This window comes from Chenopodium album, chromosome 6, assembly GCF_948465745.1.
Source record: "Chenopodium album chromosome 6, dcCheAlbu1.1, whole genome shotgun sequence".
Taxonomy (NCBI): domain Eukaryota; kingdom Viridiplantae; phylum Streptophyta; class Magnoliopsida; order Caryophyllales; family Amaranthaceae; genus Chenopodium; species Chenopodium album.
Genome location: NC_137839.1, coordinates 65,177,248 through 65,198,369, shown reverse-complemented (window position 1 = coordinate 65,198,369; position 21,122 = coordinate 65,177,248). Strand labels below are relative to the sequence as shown.

At 36.2% G+C, this 21,122-nt stretch overlaps 1 long non-coding RNA gene and 1 other non-coding gene across 5 annotated transcripts; both read right to left on the bottom strand.

Annotated features, from left to right (window-relative positions):
* Window positions 1–1,151: 1,151 nt before the first annotated feature.
* Window positions 1,152–1,258, bottom strand: LOC145637493 (small nucleolar RNA R71). Its single transcript, XR_014114270.1, has one exon. It is a non-coding gene; the product is annotated as a small nucleolar RNA R71 (small nucleolar RNA).
* A 13,204-nt stretch (window positions 1,259–14,462) lies between these two features.
* LOC145635020 (uncharacterized) lies at window positions 14,463–18,163 on the bottom strand. 4 transcript variants are annotated; one of them, XR_014113743.1, is made up of 7 exons: window positions 17,607–17,952; window positions 17,226–17,294; window positions 17,035–17,129; window positions 16,763–16,837; window positions 16,519–16,654; window positions 15,593–15,737; window positions 14,463–14,830 (listed from the first exon to the last, which is right to left on the bottom strand). It is a non-coding gene; the product is annotated as an uncharacterized LOC145635020 (long non-coding RNA). The 4 variants fall into 4 exon arrangements; XR_014113741.1 differs by lacking the exon at window positions 17,607–17,952 and adding an exon at window positions 17,959–18,163 and having other exon boundaries at window positions 14,464–14,830; XR_014113742.1 differs by having other exon boundaries at window positions 16,523–16,654; window positions 17,226–17,952.
* Between the last annotated feature and the right edge of the window lie 2,959 nt (window positions 18,164–21,122).

Here is a 21,122-nt window from a genome sequence, read left to right as displayed (position 1 = left end):
CATTGTTTTAATCGCAACGGGAGTTGGGTTTTGACGGGTTTGAATAAATTAATTAAGGGTTTGAAGTTCATCACGGGAGTAGTTGAATGGATGATTAGGAAGTTAGAGTAATGTGCTCAAAGTCTTTAATTTACATGATTCCACGAAAGTAGGCTTGATTGTGATTATGGAAGCCATTGATAACTCGGGAGAGACCATTGGTAATATTCAGGGATTACTTTTCCTCTTTAATCAATTGAATTATATGTTAGGGGTAGAACTATTATTGCATTAATTGTATTCGTGGTAATGCTTGATCTTGGATGTTTTTATTATTTGATTATCATTTTTTTAGTTTAATTGTCGTTCTTGATATTTAGTTATTAATTCTCAATTATTTGATTTGGTTACTTGCTTAGTATTTACTTGAGTCTATTTAATTAGTTGAACCATAGTCTTTTGGGATCCAACCGTTGCTTGCCCGTCTACATAGTAGTGGTCTAGTTAGGTTTATTTTTGTTAGGTACGCGACACGCCTATCAAATTTTGGCGCCGTTGCCGGGGACTAACGGTTTTACACTAGTTATTTGTGATTCGTTTTTACTAAGCTTTATTTGTTGCTTCGGCTATTGTCTCTTGTGTTTTTGATTTCTTTGCTTGTAGTTCTTTGTTGCATGCAAACTCGACGTTCAGGGTCAGACGATTTAATTCCATTTGATTCTAAAATTGAAGCAACTGCAAGGAGACGAGGAGGTAGAAGAAGAAGGAGAAATCAAAACCATAGAAACATGGTCGATCCAGGCACAAAGTCTCTTTTGGAATATGGCATTCCCGATACCAAAACGGGACTCCTCTCTAGCATTGTCAGACCACCCGTTACTGCTCAGAACTTTGAATTGAAGCCACAGTTCATTCAATTCATCTCTAACGATTCATTTGCAGGCACACCTCACGAATGCCCTGTCAGTCATATTGATAGTTTCTTGGAAAAGTGTGATACCATGAAACTAAATGGTGTTACAGATGATGCTATTAGACTTCGCCTATTCCCTTTCTCATTACGGGATAGAGCGAAGGAATGGTTGAGAGATGAAGATACTGGCTCTTTTGACACATGGGACAAACTGGTGAAAGCTTTTCTAGTCAAGTTCTTGGGACAGGAAAAAACTGCGAGGTTGAGAAATGAGCTATCTACTTTCGGGCAATCAGATGATGAGTCCTTATATGAAGCATGGAGGAGGTTCAAGCGATTGCAGAGACAATGCCCTCATCATGGTATTCCTGAATGGATGTTGATCCAAACCTTTTACAATGGCTTGACTCATGAGTTCCGAATCTATATTGATGCTGCATCTGGGGGTTCTCTCTTGACTAAGAACCCAACTGAGGCAAAGGAGCTAATTGAGAAGATGGCGGCAAATGATAATTACCATCCAGGAGGACGACGCAATGTTAAAAAGGGAGGAATGCATGATGTTGATGCTCTAACCCTTTTAACTAGTTCTATGCAGGCATTGACAAGCAAGTTTGACAAGTTCCAAGCGGCATCTTCTGGCTCATCTGCTGAAACTTGTCAAATGTGTAATGTACAAGGTCACATTGCCTCTCATTGCCCACAAAATTCACATGAGATGTCGATTGAGGAAGCCAATGCATTCTACACTTCAAATCCCAAAAGGCCAAATGATCCTCACTTAAAAACATACAATGAAGGTTGGAAACATCATCCAAATTTCTCTTACAAGAATACCCAAGCTCGACAAAATCCACCTCCACCACCACCTCAAAACAACAATTATAATGGGCCACCCGGTTTCCAAGCAAGACCACCTTTAGTCCAACAACCTATGCAACCACCTCCACAAAAATCCAACCTTGAGCTAATGCTTGAGAACTTCGTTACGACAACGAACAACAACATCCAACAACTACAAGCTCAGAACAAGCTCATGGAAAATCAAATAAGTCAACTTGCTCATCAAGTTGGCCAATCTTTGAAGACTCCGGGCGCTTTTCCGGGTCAAACAGAGCAACCACCGAAAGGACAGATGAATGCTGTGACTTTAAGGAGTGGAAAGCAGTTGGAAGATCCTCCCACGAGGGAGCCATCTAAGGAGGTTGTTGATGAGGTAGTCCCAAAAGAGAAGGTGGTCGATGGTACTGCGATTGAGGAAGAGCAAAAGGCATCAAATCCACCACCACTTATTCCATATGTACCGCAAGTTCCTTTCCCGCAAAGGTTGGCTCAAGCTAAGTTAGAGAAGATGTATGGAAAATTTCTTGATATTTTGAAGAAGCTTCACATCAACATTCCGTTCTTAGATGCAATATCCGAGATGCCATCTTATGCAAAATTTTTGAAGGATATGCTCTCTAACAAGAAGAAGCTAGAGGATAATGCTACTGTTGCGTTGAATGCAGAGTGTAGTGCTATTTTGCAAAATACACTTCCTAAGAAATTAGGTGATCCGGGTAGCTACTCAATTCCAGTGAAGCTTGGGGATATAGAGATCAACAAGGCATTATGTGATCTTGGTGCAAGTGTGAGTCTCATGCCGCTCTCTATCTGCAAGAAACTTCAAATGGGTGAATTAAAGCCTACACGCATGTCTCTACAACTTGCAGATAGGTCGGTTAAATTCCCCTTGGGTATACTTGAAGATGTTCCTCTTCGTGTGGGAAAATTCTTTATCCCATGTGACTTTGTTGTGATGGAGATGGAAGAGGATGTACATGTCCCTATTATACTTGGTAGACCATTCTTAGCCACTGCAGGTGCAATCATTGATATGAAGAATGGAAAAATCACTTTTGAGGTGGGAGACGAGAAAATGGAGTATTCACTCTTGAACGCTATGGGAACTCCTTCCATGGGAGAGACTATTTTCCAAGTGGATGTCCTTGATGACTTAGAACGTGAACAACTTCCCTTGATCAAGACGGATGATGCACTTGAAACGGTGTTGGTGGGAGGTGCCAATGAGGAAGATTGGGAAACAAGGGAGTACACGCGGTTACTTGAGGAAGGAAAAGCAAATCCAACCACCGCTCTAGTGAAGGAAGTCCTTAGTGTATCAAGTGTTGGGGAGAGTACTACGCCTCCCGAGGTAGAGTTGAAACCACTTCCCTCTACTCTTAAATATGCACACCTTGGTCCTAATAATACATATCCTGTTATCGTTAATGCTGAGCTTAATGACACAAAATTAGAGCAACTGCTCACTGTTTTGAGAAAATATAAAAGTGTTATTGGGTACACCATTGATGATATTAAGGGTATTAATCCCTCATTCTGTATGCATAAGATAATTCTTGAGGACGATCACACCTCCTCCATAGAACCTCAAAGACGACTTAATCCAAACATGATGGAGGTAGTTAAAAAAGAAGTTCTTAAACTGCTTGCTGTAGGAATAATCTACCCTGTACAAGTAGTTCCAAAAAAGGGGGTATGACCGTTGTCAAGAATGACAAGGGTGAGCCAATCGCTACCAGAACTGTTACAAGTTGGCGAATGTGTATTGATTATAGGAGGTTGAACAAGGCCACCCGGAAGGATCATTTTCCCCTCCCCTTTATTGATCAGATGCTTGAACGTTTAGCTAAGCATTCCTTTTTCTGCTACTTGGACGGATATTCTGGTTTCTTTCAAATTCCCATTCATCCATGTGATCAGGAAAAGACCACCTTCACATGTCCATATGGCACCTTCGCCTATCGAAGAATGCCATTTGGATTATGTAATGCTCCAGCCACGTTCCAACGTTGTATGATGGCAATTTTCTCAGGTCTTATTGAACATTCAATGGAAGTTTTTATGGATGACTTCTCTGTCTATGGAACATCTTTTGATGTATGTCTTGAAAATTTGGAAAAGGTGCTCCATAGATGTAAAGAAGTCAATTTAATTTTGAACTGGGAAAAATGTCATTTCATGGTACAACAAGGAGTTGTTCTAGGCCATGTGGTGTCAAATAAAGGTATTGAGGTTGATAAAGCAAAGATAGAGGTCATTGAGCGACTACCCCCTCCTAATTCTGTAAAAGGAATTCGGAGTTTTCTTGGTCATGCAGGATTTTATAGGCGATTTATTAAAGATTTTTCGAAAACCGCTAGACCTCTAACTGAGCTTTTGGCCAAAGATGCCCCATTTGTATTTACTGATGCTTATCTTGAGGCTTTTAACAGGTTGAAGGCAGCTTTGATCTCCGCCCCCGTTATGCAACCCCCGGATTGGACCCTACCATTTGAAATTATGTGTGATGCTAGTGATTATGCGATAGGGGCCGTCTTGGGGAAACGGAAGGATAGAAAACTTCACGCTATTTATTACTCTAGTAAAACTCTTGATTCTGCTCAACTGAATTATGCCACGACTGAAAAAGAGATGCTAGCAGTAATTTATGCAATAGAGAAGTTTCACTCATACCTTGTTGGTTCAAAGGTGATAATTCACACAAATCACGCTGCATTGAAATACTTGATGACTAAGAGTCACGCCAAACCGCGGTTGATTCGTTGGGTCCTTCTATTGCAAGATTATGACATTGAGATACGGGACACAAAAGGGACTGAGAATGTCGTTGCAGACCATCTTTCTCGCCTCCTCCTCGATAAGGGGGATGGAGATGACCTCCCCATTGATGACTCTTTCCCTGATGAACATTTATTAACACTCTCTCAAATTGAATCACCATGGTATGCTGATTTAGCTAATTTCTTGTCCACAGGTACATTACCTCATGGTTACTCATCTCAACAAAAGAAGAAATTCTTTTACGAGGCAAGGAGACATTTTTGGGAGGATCCATTCTTATACAAACTATGTGCGGATGCAATGATTAGACGATGTGTCCCGGAAAGGGAGGTAAGCAATATTATTTCACATTACCATGACTTACCGTGTGGTGGACATGCAGGTCCTACGAAGACGGCCGCGAAAATATTGCAATGCGGTTTCTATTGGCCAACCTTATTCAAGGACGTGTATTCATATGTCAAGGCCTATGATCGTTGTCAACGGACCGGTAATATTTCAAGGAAGCACGAGATGCCACTCAATAACATACTCGAGGTCGAGTTGATTGACGTGTGGGGGATAGATTTCATGGGACCATTCCCTTCTTCCTATGGAAATCGATATATTATAGTAGTTGTTGACTATGTCTCAAAGTGGGTTGAAGCAATTGCTATTCCAACCAATGAAGCTCGTGTGGTAAGTAAGTTCTTCAAGAAAGTTATTTTCCCTCGTTTTGGTTTACCACGTGTGTTAATTAGTGACAGGGGAACACATTTCTTGGAGCATCGATTTGAAGCAATGTTGAAGAAGTATGGAGTGCAACATAGGATTGGTATTGGTTACCACCCACAGACTAGCGGTCAAGTCGAGGTATCGAACCGAGAAATTAAATCTATCTTAGAGAAAACTGTTGCAAGGACAAGAAAAGATTGGTCGATGAAAATTGATGATGCATTATGGGCGTACCGAACGGCATTCAAAACGCCAATCGGTACAACCCCATATCGATTAGTGTATGGACAGGCGTGCCACTTACCGGTTGAGCTAGAACACCGGGCTTTTTGGGCTATTAAGAATTTAAATTTCGATGCTCAAGCAGCGGGTGAAAAGAGATTGTTACAATTGAATGAGCTAGATGAGCTCCGTCTGGAAGCCTATGAAAGTTCGAAATTGTACAAAGAGAAGACCAAAAGGTGGCATGATAAGGGTCTTGTGAGAAGAGAATTTAAGGAAGGAGATCAAGTCCTTTTATTCAACTCTAGATTGAAACTATTTTCCGGTAAGCTTCGCTCTAGGTGGTCGGGTCCATTCAAGGTTTGTAAAGTCTACCCCTATGGTACTATTGAACTATGGAATAAAAATGGGGGTACTTTTAAGGTGAATGGCCAAAGAGTGAAGCACTATCGAGTAGGTGATCCAATTGATGAAAGAGTGGACATTACACTCTCGACACCATCACAAGACAAATGAGCGAAAAGGAGGTCGAGCTTAAGACCTTATAAACAAGCGCTTTTGAGAGGCAACCCAATTTATTTATTTATTTTTTTTTTATTATTTATTTTTTTTTTTTATTTTATTTTATTATTATTTTTTTTCTTTCCTACTCTTACTTAATTATTTATTTTTTCCTTTGGACCTTTTTATATTTATATTTACATATATAACATATATATTTATTATTAAAAAAAAAAAGAAAAAAAAAGAAAAAAAAAAGGGAAAAGATATGCGCTTGTTTTTCATATCATATTGGGGTAGTTTATTTTAGTACTTATTCTCTTTTTTATTTTTTTTTCTATTTATTTCTTTAGTGCGTTAGATATTAGGTAGTATTAGTCTAGTTAGTGCTTTTCTACTTTGGAGTATTGTTTTAGTTTTTTGCTTTTACCTTATTTTGTTTTAAGTAGTTTAGGTAGTTTTATAATGTAGCTCTTTTAATTCACTCAGATTTAATAACCTCTTTTTCTTGTCTTCTTATGCAATTGAGTGGAATGCAGGTGGACCAATTTACTCAAAGCAAATATTCACAGGAAGCTTCACAACCATCACGCGATCTGCAGTAGCCTACCACAGGTAACTTGCGGCCTTGCATACATCAAGGGAAATAACCACAGTTCACTCCACAGCCGACCCGCGGTGAGTAGCATCCATCCACAGGTAGCCTGTGGCGAGTTTCTGATGAAATAATAAATATATATATAAAAAAAAAAAAAAAAAAAAAAAAAAAGGAGAGGCAGATTACCTAGGCAGAGCAGTCCGCAACATCAACGCGGCACACAAGCAGCCACCACAGTCATCCTGCTACCTGATTTAATAAATATATATATAAAAAAAAATCAGATTAAAAGTTCAAGAATCGGCGCAGAGACGAGATTTCAAGCAAGCTTCTTCGTACCTCTCCACTTTTGTAATTTTCATTGTTGTTGCATTAATTCCCAATTACACAGCAGAAATTTCGAGCGTAATACTATTTTTCGATCGAAGGGTATTTCAAATGCAATCTTGAACCCCTTGTTTCACTGGCAAGGTATTTTATCGAACCCTAACCTCTGAATCAATTGTTTGCCGGTGAAAACTATTGAGTTTCGAGAAATTATTGCCCGTTCTCCCCTAAAAAGCTTGATTTCTTGGTTGTGTCCCTGTTCTATTGGAATTAGTTGATCTGGTTATTGCTCTTGATTTCACCGTATCATTGATTTGTTCATTCAAAATTGCTTCAATCTCGAATGGCTCGTTCCACCACAACTAGGAATAAGAAAACTTCTGGAGTATCGCGACCCGTACCCGTCTCTAAGACCTCTACATCCAAGAAGAAACCCTCCACTACTAAGGGAAAGGTGTCATCGACCAAGACTAAGGAGAAAGTTGTGGTTGACTACTATGACATTAAATTTCGTGATGAAGAGCATAAAGCAAAATATGAGAGATTGTTTGAGAGAGGAGTAACTGCAACTCGTTTCTGTGATGTTGATGCCCTAAAAACTCTAAATATTGAAGATGACGTTCAGTGGCTATTCTCTAATGTTGGGTGGGGTAATTTTCTCATGCATAAATATCCAACATATAAAAGAGTCACCTTAGAGTTTTTAAGCTCCTTGAAGGCGGTTAATTACTCAGAACCAGGTTGCGGTGAAGGGTCTATTAGTTTTCAATTGTACAATGAAGAGCATACTTGGACTTTGGCAAGGTTTAATGAGGTGCTTGGGTTACCCCCTGGTGGCCTGAGACTAACTCCCCCGCGTTGGTCTGCAGATCCTGTTTGGAAGCTATTAACCGGTGAAAGTACATACGATTCAAAGATGAGCCCAGCAAATCATATTCGCCATCCAGCGCTTAGATATGTCCAAAGGATATTAGCTAACACTGTATTTGGTCGTCAAGAGGGGAGCAAGGCTCGAAAGGATGAATTATTCATGATATATCACATGCTTCATGCCCAACCCATTGACACAGGTGCATTCCTCATCAAGCAGATGAAAGAGTTGGCAAACACCACTACCAAAAAGGGAGCAATCGTTCTTGGCGGTCTCATAACTCCTATTGCTCTTCATTTGGGACACAAGGAGCGTCTTATGAAGGAAGAATCCATTGAGGGAACCGATTGCATAGACATTCCTGCATGTTCATTAATGGGTTGGATTCGCAAGAAAGATGGCACCACTCTTTGGTGTATTCGAAATGATGAAGACGAATTACCCTCTAGAGAGGCATTATCTCTACGTGATAAGGCTAACTGGCCATTTGTTGGTGTTCATCCTCGAACTCTGACTCAAATTCTTTTTGAGCCAGTGCCTGCACCATATGTCTCCAATGGCGCTAGTTCATCCTCTACATTGACAGAGAAGGTTCTCACATATCTCCTTACTTCAATTGATAAGATCAATAATGAGCAAAGAGAGATTAAAGAGCAATTGGTATCGATATCCACTTTTCTTGGTACCTTGAGTAGATGGATTCAATCCGGAGGATCTCAAAATCTTCCTCATTTCCCTCCTCAATGAAGCTTTGTGAGTGCATTTTTCCCCCTATTTTATTCATGTCATATTATTGCATTGTGGACATTGCAATATTCAAGTGCGGGGGAGGTTCTTGTATGCATGGTACATTTTTGTTTAGTATAGATTTGTTGCTTTTTAGTATAGTTTTACCGCTTTGAAAAAAATGAAAAAAAAAAAAAAGAAAAATTCAAAAATTACAAAAATACATTCCAATGAATGATAAATCATGCTTCCCTGTGCCCCATACTTGAAATTTGTTTTGATTCTTGGTATATGATGATGAGTATTGTGGATAGTTTAGCCATGATTTGAAATTTGATTGCTTGGATGCCTTAACATGCGTCAATTTTGTCCAACTAATTGTGAATATAGTGCTTGACTAGTTGATTTGGTGAGGAATGTGTGTTAGTTCCTGGTATGTCAATGAATTTGAGTATTGGTTTGTGACTATAAGTAGTGTTTCACGACTCATTATTATGCACATTGAGGAGGACGAAGGCGTTGTTCTCTTAGGTGGCCTTCAGACGATAATAGATACATTTTTTCCCTTCTTGCTACCCATGTTGTTACCATGACCTTTTTGTTGTTTATTAGCCACATTACAAGCCGATTTTGCCCCATTGGTTACTAGTCCCAAGCTTAGCTTGGGGGAGCTATTAGTGAGTGAGGTGAGAGAGTTTGTAGTGTGCTTATTATTTGCACAATTGGGTGGTGTTAAGAAGTTGTAATTATTTTCCATGGTGGTTTATTTTTGATAATTTGAGAGTTGAATTTCTTGTGAAAAAAAATAAAGCATGAAAAAAAAAAGAGAATTGAAGTTCAAGAAAAAAAAAATGAAAAGCAAAAAATAAGTGAACTTCAAAAGGAAAAAAATTGTTTAATGATTCAATTGTTCTAAGTGAAGGTTCATCAGAAGAAAAAATGAGCTTCAATAAGAAAAATCAAGTTGAAGAGTTCAAAGTTTGTTTATTCACTCAAGTTCTACATTGTTATTTTTTTATGAGTGTAATTGTAAGTGTTGGAAATTTTTGATATGATTGGATTTATGTTTGGTGAATTTTTGGTGGAGTTGAGTTATGTTGGAGATGATTGGTCATTATCTATTTTTGGTCTTGGTTTTGTTAGGATTTTAGCTCCCTTAAGAATTGTTTTTCTCTCACATTTTCCCAAATTTATCCTACCTCTTACCCTGACCTTACATTACAATCTTTAAAGACCTTCCGACCTTTGTGCATAGAGTTGTGCGAATGTGAAAGTAGCTACTTATCAATGCAAGGAATGACTTGACATATTCCGAGTCGACTATTAGGTTGAGTGTATGTTTTTTTTTAAACACACGAGTGCGTGAGTTGGGAGGGCATTGTTCACATGATGGGGTTGGGATGGAAAGCGATCGAGTACATCTTTTACTCGCCACATAAATGAGAGTCGAGTGTGTGAGCACTAGTCTTGAATTCTATATGCTCTCGTGGTTTCCTATATTTGACAATTGTTAGGGAGGATGAGTGATTAAATGGATGAGATTGGTTGATTTTGAAGCATATTTGTTAGATTTACCTTGAATTGGTTGTTCTTGATTTTGATTATTTTTGGGGTGAAGTATTGATTTATTTATTCGTTGCTTTGCTCGAGGACGAGCAAAGGTTTAGCTTGGGGGAATTTGATAACACGATATTATACACGATTTATATGTGATATTTGGTCATGTTTTATTGTGTTTTCTTCATTCTCCTAATCTTTTTGAGCTATTATTCTTCCTATTTCGATACTACTCTTCTCGGTTTGTTTGTTTTTGTTTTTATAGGAATAGGACTCTATTCGTATGGAATTTATTTCGATCGCGAGATATTTCTTTATATGGAGCGTTTCTAGCACCAATGGAGCATCAATGGAGCATTTTGGCAGCCTACTCCACAGCTTGGTTGTGGCGTGCAACCTTATGGCCACAACCTGGTTGTGGGCGTCCATTATTGGAGCAAAGGAGAGGCGAAGACAGCCCGCTCCACAACCTGGTTGTGGCGGTTTTCTTCATGCCACAACCCACCTGTGGCAGCTCGTTTTGGGCAGCGTTTAGGAGTCCTATTAAGATAGAAATACCTAGTTTTATGAGAGGATATAAATAGGTTTTAGATAATCTTTTATTTATTACTTTTTATCACTTTTTCATATATTATTTTTAAGACTTCTTTTTGGGTATTACGTTCTTCCATATTATTTTCTAGGGTTTTGCTTTCAAGATTCAAGATTTCATAATTAATTCCAGTATTGATTTCTTCTCTCAATTCTTTTATTTTATTATTGTTAATTATGTTTTCTTTATTGATTATAGTTCTTGATTTCATTAATATGTGTGAGTAGTTTCTCTATTCCAAGATCTAGCGGAACCCAAATATGATTAATGCTTGATTTAATTCTTTAAATTCTCTAATGATAATTGCAATTGATATGCTTAATTGATTGTGCTCATGCCAATACTATATTAGGGATAATTGGTATTGTTATTAATCCATTATTTTAATCGCAACGGGAGTTGGGTTTTGACGGGTTTGAATAAATTAATTAAGGGTTTGAAGTTCATCACGGGAGTAGTTGAATGGATGATTAGGAAGTTAGAGTAATGTGCTCAAAGTCTTTAATTTACATGATTCCACGAAAGTAGGCTTGATTGTGATTAGGGAAGCCATTGATAACTCGGGAGAGACCATTGGTAAAATTCAGGGATTACTTTTCCTCTTTAATCAATTGAATTATATGTTAGGGGTAGAACTATTATTGCATTAATTGTATTCGTGGTAATGCTTGATATTGGATGTTTTTATTATTTGATTATCATTTTTTTAGTTTAATTGTCGTTCTTGATATTTAGTTATTAATTCTCAATTATTTGATTTGGTTACTTGCTTAGTATTTACTTGAGTCTATTTAATTAGTTGAACCATAGTCTCTTGGGATCCGACCCTTGCTTGCCCGTCTACATAGTAGTGGTCTAGTTAGGTTTATTTTTGTTAGGTACGCGACACGCCTATCAAGTTTCAATAAGTGTTTACCTTATGTCAATAAATCAAAAACACAAATATACGTCCTTCTATTTTGTTTAACTTTTCTCAAGAGTTTGCTTAAGTTTGTCATCATCAAAAAGGGGAAAATTGTTGAAGCTTAAAGGTTTTGATGATGATGAACTTAAACTAAAGCAAACTCGTCTAATAAAGGTTTTCAAGTGTTTGACTAGTTTAGGTGAAGTTGATTGTGGTGATGGAAGAAGTAACTTGAACTAAGAAGACATGAAGAGATCTTTATACAAAAAGTTAAACAGAGAAGAAGAAGAGTTCTCTAACAAGAACTAAGTTCTCTAACAAGAACTGAGTTCCTTAACAGGAACGTTCCCTAACATGAACTTGAAGACAGCAAGCTAAGGTCCCAAAAGGAACTTAGTCTGCGTGGAGCCCAAGTAACCTACCTGTACAGAAGCGCGGCGCAGCAATATAATTTAGCTAAGGTTTTTATCTTCTAGATTTATTGTTATTATGTTAAGTTGGTTAATGCACGAGATTTATTAGAAGCGTGGCAAGTTAGCTTGGTAAATAAATTAATAAAGAAAAGATAAAAGATAAGATTTTAGAAAAAGATTTTCTAAAATGTTTTATTTCTTAAAATCGGTTTGTTAAAAAGATATGATTCTTTTTAACAATATCTTTCTATCTTATTTTCCGAAAAAGATTTTCTTCTAAACTGATTTACTTAAAACCGTGTTTTAAAGATAAGTTAAGTTAACTTATTTATCTTTTAGAAAACCTACTTGCTATACAATTTATACTTGTATAAATAGTAGAGATCGAAATGGTTTAAGGTTTTTGTGAGTTTATGCGTGGAGAAATCACAGAGAATTAATTGAGTAAGTTTACCAAGCTTCTAACTTGTCATATTAGTTTCGGATTTCGTGCATAGCTTGCCTATCATATACTAGGTGTCATACACTTGTATTGGGTTGGGTTATTTGGGCGAGTTTGTTATTTTTACAATGCATACAGATTGTGTAAGCTTCTAGTGTGAAGCTGAGAGTTTTGTACTTAGGTAGTACGAGTGAATCTAAGTGTGGTACTTTGATTGGGTAGGATAGGGTCCTATCAAGGAGCAAGTTCAGTGTGGAACTTGTGAGTAAAGGTCTGTGCATAATAGGTTGTAACTTGGTATTTTCCCTATTATAGTGAAGTGATTTATGTTTGAAATCCCTAAGGTAAGGTCGAGGTTTTACTTCCAGTTGGGCCCTAGAAGGTTTCCTTGTAAAATCTGTGTGTCTTTGCAAGTTCCTATATGCATTGTTTTATTATTCCGCAAAAGTAGTCAATAGGAACTCCATACAATTCACCCCCCTCTTGTATTAATCGTCTCAACTAACAAAGACGTATATTCCTTTTTATTATGCGCAGGAATTTTGCCACTTACGAGTGGTTCTTTTATACTAGCACAGTTAGCTCCCGTGTTAGTACCCCTTTATTGGGGCAGGTTAGGGGGAAACCCATTCGATGCGTAATCAAGCTAAATAAATAAATTAAATATTTATTTAAGAGTCATATTGTGTGTCGTATACTTGTAAACAGGTGCAATAAGGTAAGTCGTGTGATGATAGGGTGAAAGCATGTTAGTGTGTTTTATTTACGCTTATGTACTCAAGATTGCTGATTGTGTGTTTGTATGTTTGTTTGGCCTTGTCTTTACTTTGGCTCTACGACGACCCATTCCTAATGGAGAGTAGTGGAGACAAGTAAAGAGGAGTTTTTTAGGTGATGAAGCATATTCATGATGGGCATGAGTGAAGCAAATCATGCTTTGTTTCCATAAGCATGTGATTTATTGCTTTATGGATTATATTATTACTATACTTCTAAGACTAACGCAAAGGTTTTAAAGTTTTATTTTGTTTTATTAAATGCTTACAATGGTTCCAAGTTGTAGGTTACTTTCATTTGACTTTACTTTCGTTTGGTTGACTTTTAAGTTGACTTGTTTTGAATGGTTTTAAAGATAGTCTTTCGATGTATGTCTTTTATAATTGCGTTAGCCATTTTCACGGTGACGGTAATGTCTTAGATTTTCCTATTTTGTGTTTTAAAAAGAGCAAACAGGTTTTAAAGGAAATGACTTTCTAAGGTGTTACTGAGTGGTATCTGGGAGCTTTAGTTGAGATTTTATTACTACTAAAGTAAAAAAAAAAACGTGTTTTAAGCTGTTTTGTTTTAAACTTGGACAAGTTCTTATTTAATTAAATAGTTTTAAAAAGAGTTATTTTGTTTTGTTTTAATTAAAAGAGGACCGAATTTTTTTAAAAAAGGGTCTGAATTTTTTAATTTGGGAGAAACCTGAAATTTTTATTTATTATGGAACATCTTAAAGTTTTTTTGTAGGGAATAATTTCAAGCGTTAAACCCCTTGCTTGAACCCCACTATGATCATACACTAAAGTACGGTGGCGTCCAAAAGGGAAGAAGATAGAGCAAAAGAGTCGCCAACAAGTTTTAGGAACTTGTAAACCGTTCACAGGGTGAAGATTACACCCCTTAACGATCCAAGAGATCGTCAACTCCATAAGGTCTAGAACCAAATAAGGGTTCGGGGTTGAAGGTACAAATCTAACCTAAAAGAGATTGAACCTGCCCTAATAATAGGCCTCCACTTTATTCTGATCGTATTCATGTGCGCTTTTTAATTAACATGCAATCAATAGGATTACCCCTAAACCTGTTTATCTATGTTAGTTGAATATTAATGCACAAATAAACTATCACTAGACGAAAATATAAATTGGCCACCGGTTCAAAACCCCCCTATGCCACCGGTTTTGAACCGGTGGGCATTTGGGGGGTGGCAATAATCGTATAAAAAGCCACCGGTTCAAAACCGGTGGCAAAAACAAGTATTGCCACCGGTTAACCGGTGGCAATAACCCTTCCCGCTTTTTTTAAAGAGGTTATTGGCAGCGGTTCCTGGTCAAAACCGGTGGCAATAATGGCCAAAAAAAATAAATTTTTTTTTTTTTTTGCATTTTTTTCACTTAAAATGATATATAAACACTTACATATATATTAACTTACATTGTTTTTCATAAAAAAGCTGTAAAATTACAATATTCCTCGAAAAACAAAGTGGCATGAACGACATGAATTTTTAGGCAAATTCTCAACCAACATTAAGCCCGTTATCAGGTTGTCTAGCACGTTCTTCATTGTGAGCCCTTACAGTAGTATTTGGTGAATTCTTTGCTTGGTTATTTGCCACTTCCTCCAACTTCATCATCCTCATCCCGAAGCAACTGATCTAATTCTGGCCAGACTAATTCTTCCTGAAATTGACAGACTTCAGTATATTTTCACCAAATTACAAGTTCATTATTACGGAAGAAGTAAAATTCCAGACAATACAATCAATCAATCAATCAACTTATAGCGTTTTGAACAAGAACCTACACAAATCAGAGTAAACAAATCATAAATCAGATAAACAAATCAAACCAGTATTTGGAATAAACAATTTACAACAGCCTCGGTAGGGCAGAGCAGAAGTGACAAGTGGCAGTAGCTCTAGCACAACATATAGTGCAGCATCTCAGTCGGCAGGACCAAGTTGCTATGCTGATTTTCAGAAATGTAGCACAGGACAAGTGCCAAGAGTCTCTCAGGCAGGACCAGGCCACATGCACAGGCCACTTCCAGCCAACTTAGAACAAAGGAAAACTCAAAGATTGGTTTTGTACATATGTTCACTAGATCTTCACCAAAAAAATAATAAAGAGGGGGGGCTATATGTACTCAGTGAAGTCCCCTTAATAAATTTTGCAAAGAGAGATACCAGTTGTCACAAGCAACATAAGAAAGAAAAGAACTGCACTCAGAATTCACAATATATGCACATGCCTCAGGAATTAAAAATGTATGGTAACTCAGAAACTTATAGTCTGATTTATGTGAGGAGTCCAAGTAACATTCTATGTTCATTTGATGACTAGAAACCTGATCAAATTTAGTGTATACTTATACACTCTATAGAACTACTGCTCTGATCAAATTTAGTGTATACATTCTATAGAATCTTTCATGATACTTACGCAGGGTGAGCACCAATAAGAGCTACAACCATCATCGTACAGTTATAAGCAACTTTTGATTGCAAGTTGTCAAAAGAGGAGCTTCACCATCTTTTAATTTCTCAATAGGGGCCCGATTATCAGCATAGATATGTGATGCAACTACCTGAGAGAATTATAAAATGTAAATAATAAGTCATGATATGCAAAATGGAGCTTTTCTAATTGTACATTGAAAATGGGCTTATATAACATAGAATAAAGAAAAAAATCGAAGTCATATATTAAGTGTGCCTCATATTTACATATACACATTCTCTCATGTAAATAGACTAGCAAAGATTTTCTTTGTTTCCACTAAATACATTACATAAAAAATGCAGAGAGCCATGCACAAAGATTATCTTCTGTTTCTTTGCAAATGAATAAATGAATGTCTATTATTTCTAGTCATATTAAAAATAGACTACAAAACACTAGTCCTTTGTATCAACACCTGTAAATGTCATTTAAATTCAGCAAACCTACTGCTAGACTCGGTTATAACCAACATACAAAATCTGAGTACTTTACTTCAATTAATGCATTAATATGCAGATATAGCATTTCCCAACTGATCATTCCTACTAATATATTATCCATATATGATAGATCTTGGTGTTTCTAATACAAAGATTCATCAAAGGTTGCATAAATATCATCTATCTCATTAAAATTTTGCACTAAACATATCCTTGGTTAAACAAATACTATGAAAAACTATCAAGATTCTTTCACTTTAATGATCTCATATCCTTCATCATAAGTGATTCAGAAATCCGACAGCGTGAGTATTGAGTATGATCACACTGTACAAGGAGACCACCAAACGACAACTATGCTAGCTAAATCCAAGATAATCATAATGTTTTGACATATTCAAATTAAAGCAGAAAGGACTGCCTTACTCACTAATGCGAGGGGATCATTGAGCCTTTGACTTTGACGCTATGCTTCAATTTCTTGGCTCTACAACCAGTGTGCTTTTCCCATTCACTTAATGACTACTTCCTTGTCCCACATTTACCACACTTACACACAACCCTAAAAAGAAGAGCACAGGTAATCAAATTAATAGCAGATTGTTTGCAAAATGTAAAAAAAGAATTTAAAAGAGCATAATATATAATTTTTGTAACCTTTAGAACTTACAAGTGAAGGCTTGGGATATATGATGCCTCCATACCATTGCACGCAACAGTTACCTCATCGGATGGCACAAGTTGTCTGTATCATAAAATAGTAACTCTTACTAAATTGTTTGAGCTCAAAATCGGTTGTATAAATGCCAGAAACAACAATAATAGTAATAATAATAAATGTATATGCTGTGAATCTATAATAAATTATCCATAACAATATTAATAATGATGATAACAATAAAAGTAAAGCAACAGTAACAACAAACAGAAGTAAACACGTACTTTGGGTTGACTTTAGGTAGAGCTACAGAGTATGATGGCTCAAATGCAAACTTTGGCTTGCAATCAGGGCAGTAATATTCCGCATCTTCCAAATCCTTAGATAGAAACAGAATGTACAAATAAATCCTCTAAAAACAGTCTTTACAAGCACCAGGTCTTGTCAATAAAACAAAAACAAAGAGTGAACCAACCTTGAGATTTTTGCCACAGATTTCAGCACACTCAGCATGCTCCCAAACATCACAGCCATCACAGCAAACCTATGCGAGAAACAATTACTATACACACAAAATATTGACAAATCTCACGAGCAAAAAACAGTACTTCAAAATTAAATTGTTCGACCAAAATTGAGTTCCTACATACCTATTTCTTAAGAATTAAGTGATTTATAGACAAAACCAAAATTCAACATTGATCACAAATATAAATCAAATCTCAACATAACAAACCTACGTGAATATACATATCAAAGACAAAATCGATAAGCCCCATATCAAGTTCAATTTTTTCTGTAATTAGGGTCAGATTATCACGAAAATGCAGAAAAATTATCAAGAGACATCCTTTACCTCATCATCATCAAACTCATCACTATACCCAACCTTCACATGGCCACAATACCCGGGTTAAATCCCGTACCCAAGTTTGCTCCACTACACATTAGTAATTTGAAAGCTCAAAAACACAGATCTATATGATTTCAAGAAATCTGACAATGAAATGTTGTCAAAATTCAGTAATTGCGGTGCTGCATGTAATTGAGAAAGGAACAATTTCTATGGAGTAATATATAATTAAAATCGAAAATCAGAAAACCCTTGGTTTCCGAAAACATGAAATTGTAAATTTGAGAAAAATAAAAACTCAAAAATCACGAAATAAAGAAATTAATTAAAGAGAAAAGAAGAAAAAAGCACGAACCTTCAGGGAAAATCATTTCGCAAGGGGGAAACGACGAGAGGTGGGTTTGTATCAGCTCCTTGCGCCACTGCCGCCGTTGCTAGGACCGTGCGACTGACGCACCGTGAACATGAACAGAGGGAAGCGGGAGGAATGGACGGCGGCACGGTGGAGAGCGGAAAGATAGAGAGAAGAGGGAGATCTAGTTGAGGAGTGAGGAGAGAGGAGAGAGAACACGAGATGGAGGAAAGAGAGAGAGAACGCGCAAATTGAAAGAAAATATAGGGGTGATTTTTTTTTTAATTATATTGCCACCGGTTTGAACCGGTGGCCTTTAAAACATATGCCAACGGTTCGGTTTAAACCAGTGGCAATTAAAAAAAGCCTAATCCCGCCCATTTTTTCCCCACCGGTTTTTAAAAACCGGTGGGCATGGCTCGGTGCCTTTTTATATTTTTCTACTAGTGTATTATTGGTGATCACTTGAATTTATAATCACAATTAACCCTAAACAAGATTATTAATATCTTATTAAGCGTTATTACAAGTACAAATTCCCTTTAAACATGCATAAAAGGTGATCAATCAATAAAAATAAATATCAAGCAACATAATAAATAAAATCATAACAATAATTATAATTATAATAACAATAAAAATAATCATCATCACAATAATATTAATAATATTCATAATCATCACAAATTATAACAATTATAATCATAATCATGTTCATGTTAATATTAAAGCATAATAATAATAGCAAGATCCTAGGCATGATACTAACAAGATTAATAACAAACCCTAGCATGTCACTAAGCAATAAAAATCAAATCTTTAACCCTAACATGATACTAACAATCATAAATATTAGGAAGAACATAAGAAGCATCGTAACAATCATATTTAATATTAAAATTACCCTAGACATGATACTAGGAATCATAACAACAATTTAAACATGATTTCTACATCATAAATCAATTAAAACCATTAAAGCACTTACTTTGATGCCTCGTACCTCTTTCTTTCACGTTTAGAGCGAAGGCAACTTCGAATATGGTTAGGTGTATCTAAGTCTTGCGAATGCGGAATTTTGTATTTGAAAACAAAGTTTAGAAAAGAGAAAGATGAATTAATGAATTAAAGAAGAAAACTTGATGAGAATTAGAGAATGATTAAAGAGAGAATTAGAGAATTAATGATTGTGAATGAAAACTGATTGTAGGTGAAATATGTTATTTATAGAGAAAATCAGCCAAAAAGATAAAATATCAAAACATAGCACTTGGCGCATGCAAAACGAGATTGGCGCACGCAAAACAGAGCTGGCGCCAGCACCAGGCTATTGGTGCCAGGCGCCAATGGCTAGCACCAGGCGCCAATGGCTGGTGTTTGGCGCTGATTTCAAAAATTCACGCGTTTTTGTTTTTATCATATCTTTAGATCCGGAAGTCCAAATAAGGCATATAATATGTCGTTAGAAAGCTCTTAAAGTCTACGTTTCAACCCAATTAGAATCAGATTAAAATATTTTATAGATAAAAATATATGGCCAAAATAGTGGAAGGGTGTCAGTTTTGGATAGAGTTTCATGTCTCATTCATATCTTTTTCGTTATAACTCGGATTTAATATTATAATATATCATTGGAAATATAATTTCAAGATCTATCCAACCATATAAAATTTGGATAAATATTATGAGGCACGAAAATAAAATCTGAATATATTCCACTTCGTACAAAACAAGGATTCTTAAAAGGAGTAGTTTTATTCAATTTCAAACTCTTTAAAACATAATTATCAATCCTAACTCCATTAGGATTTAAAAGAACCTTCTAGAGTATTCTAAAAGACTATAATCAATCCTAATAGCTTTAGGAATGATAATTAATAATAGGCCCTCCTCTAGATCATTGGGTCGCATATAAAAACCAAATCGGGCCCAGTTTAGTATTTTGGCCATAACTTCCTCGATATTCATCGGAATTGGGCTTATAATATATCGTTGGAAAGGTCTTTTCAAACCCCATCCAACTACACAATTATTGAATCCTTATCATGGACCAACCAAACTGGATTGACTATTTTCTGAAAATAAGTTTTCAAAAACAGAGAGAAGAGAAAAGAATTAAAACTATCCGCAACACTAAACTTTCCACACTTTCACTTCATTCGATTATGATTCGACGTGAAAGGTACTCATCACTGGGTTTGGTTTGGGGGAGACACAAATGGGTGTCTACAGTGTTCTAATCTTTTTGTGATGGCCGAATATTTTGGCCCTTTTTCAAAACTTAATTTTGAAAATTGATTCTAAAAAGAGGAGTCAGAATATTTTTAGTTTGTTCATTTTGCAGGAAAGCAAGGATTGAGGTAAGAAATATGTGTTAAAAGCTTTTATAAGCATGTTGGTGAGCTTGGGTACGTAGGAAAGAATTTGGGAATATAAAAATGAATAATCATGTTCTTGTATGCATTAATATCTAGGTTGTGATGTTTGTTCATGTGAATGGATTGCTTGTGAGCATGTAATTATGTGGTTAGAAATAAGCAAAATTGCATGATTCAACATTCATGCAAGAACTGTGTTATTTTATTTTCTTTGGGAAGAGAATTCTTTTCTAACTCTTTTTCTTTACAAGATGCCGATTCTTTCTAGAAAAAACTCCCAAATTGGTACTCTTATTAAGAATGACAATGAACACCTATTTTATTATATAGAGAAAATTCGCTTCTACTGTTCTCACATGAGTAATAATGTCCTAGGAAACAAGCTTTATGATCTCCCCGATCGTATTTCTGCCATGATTATTCATTGTCTTCCGGATGAACCACCATATCTCACTGTTAAAACAAGATTCTCTATTTTCTACCTTCCTGGGGACATCCCAAAAGACTATTATGGTCAACGATATCCGGATTACAGATACTTAATTTCTTAAATCATTAAAGTCGAGAAATACTATATGTTTTTTTTTTTTTTTTTGATAATTCGTATATATTACAAAAATAGTAAGAGAAGATTACACACTATTATAAGTTTTTTTTGATAGAATATAATGCACTAATTTAGATAAGTGAAATAGTAGTCAACTCTATGAGCATATTATTTACATAATAAAAGCAAATATATAGACTTAAACATTAACATTATTGTAGGTAATATTTCAAACACCCAAC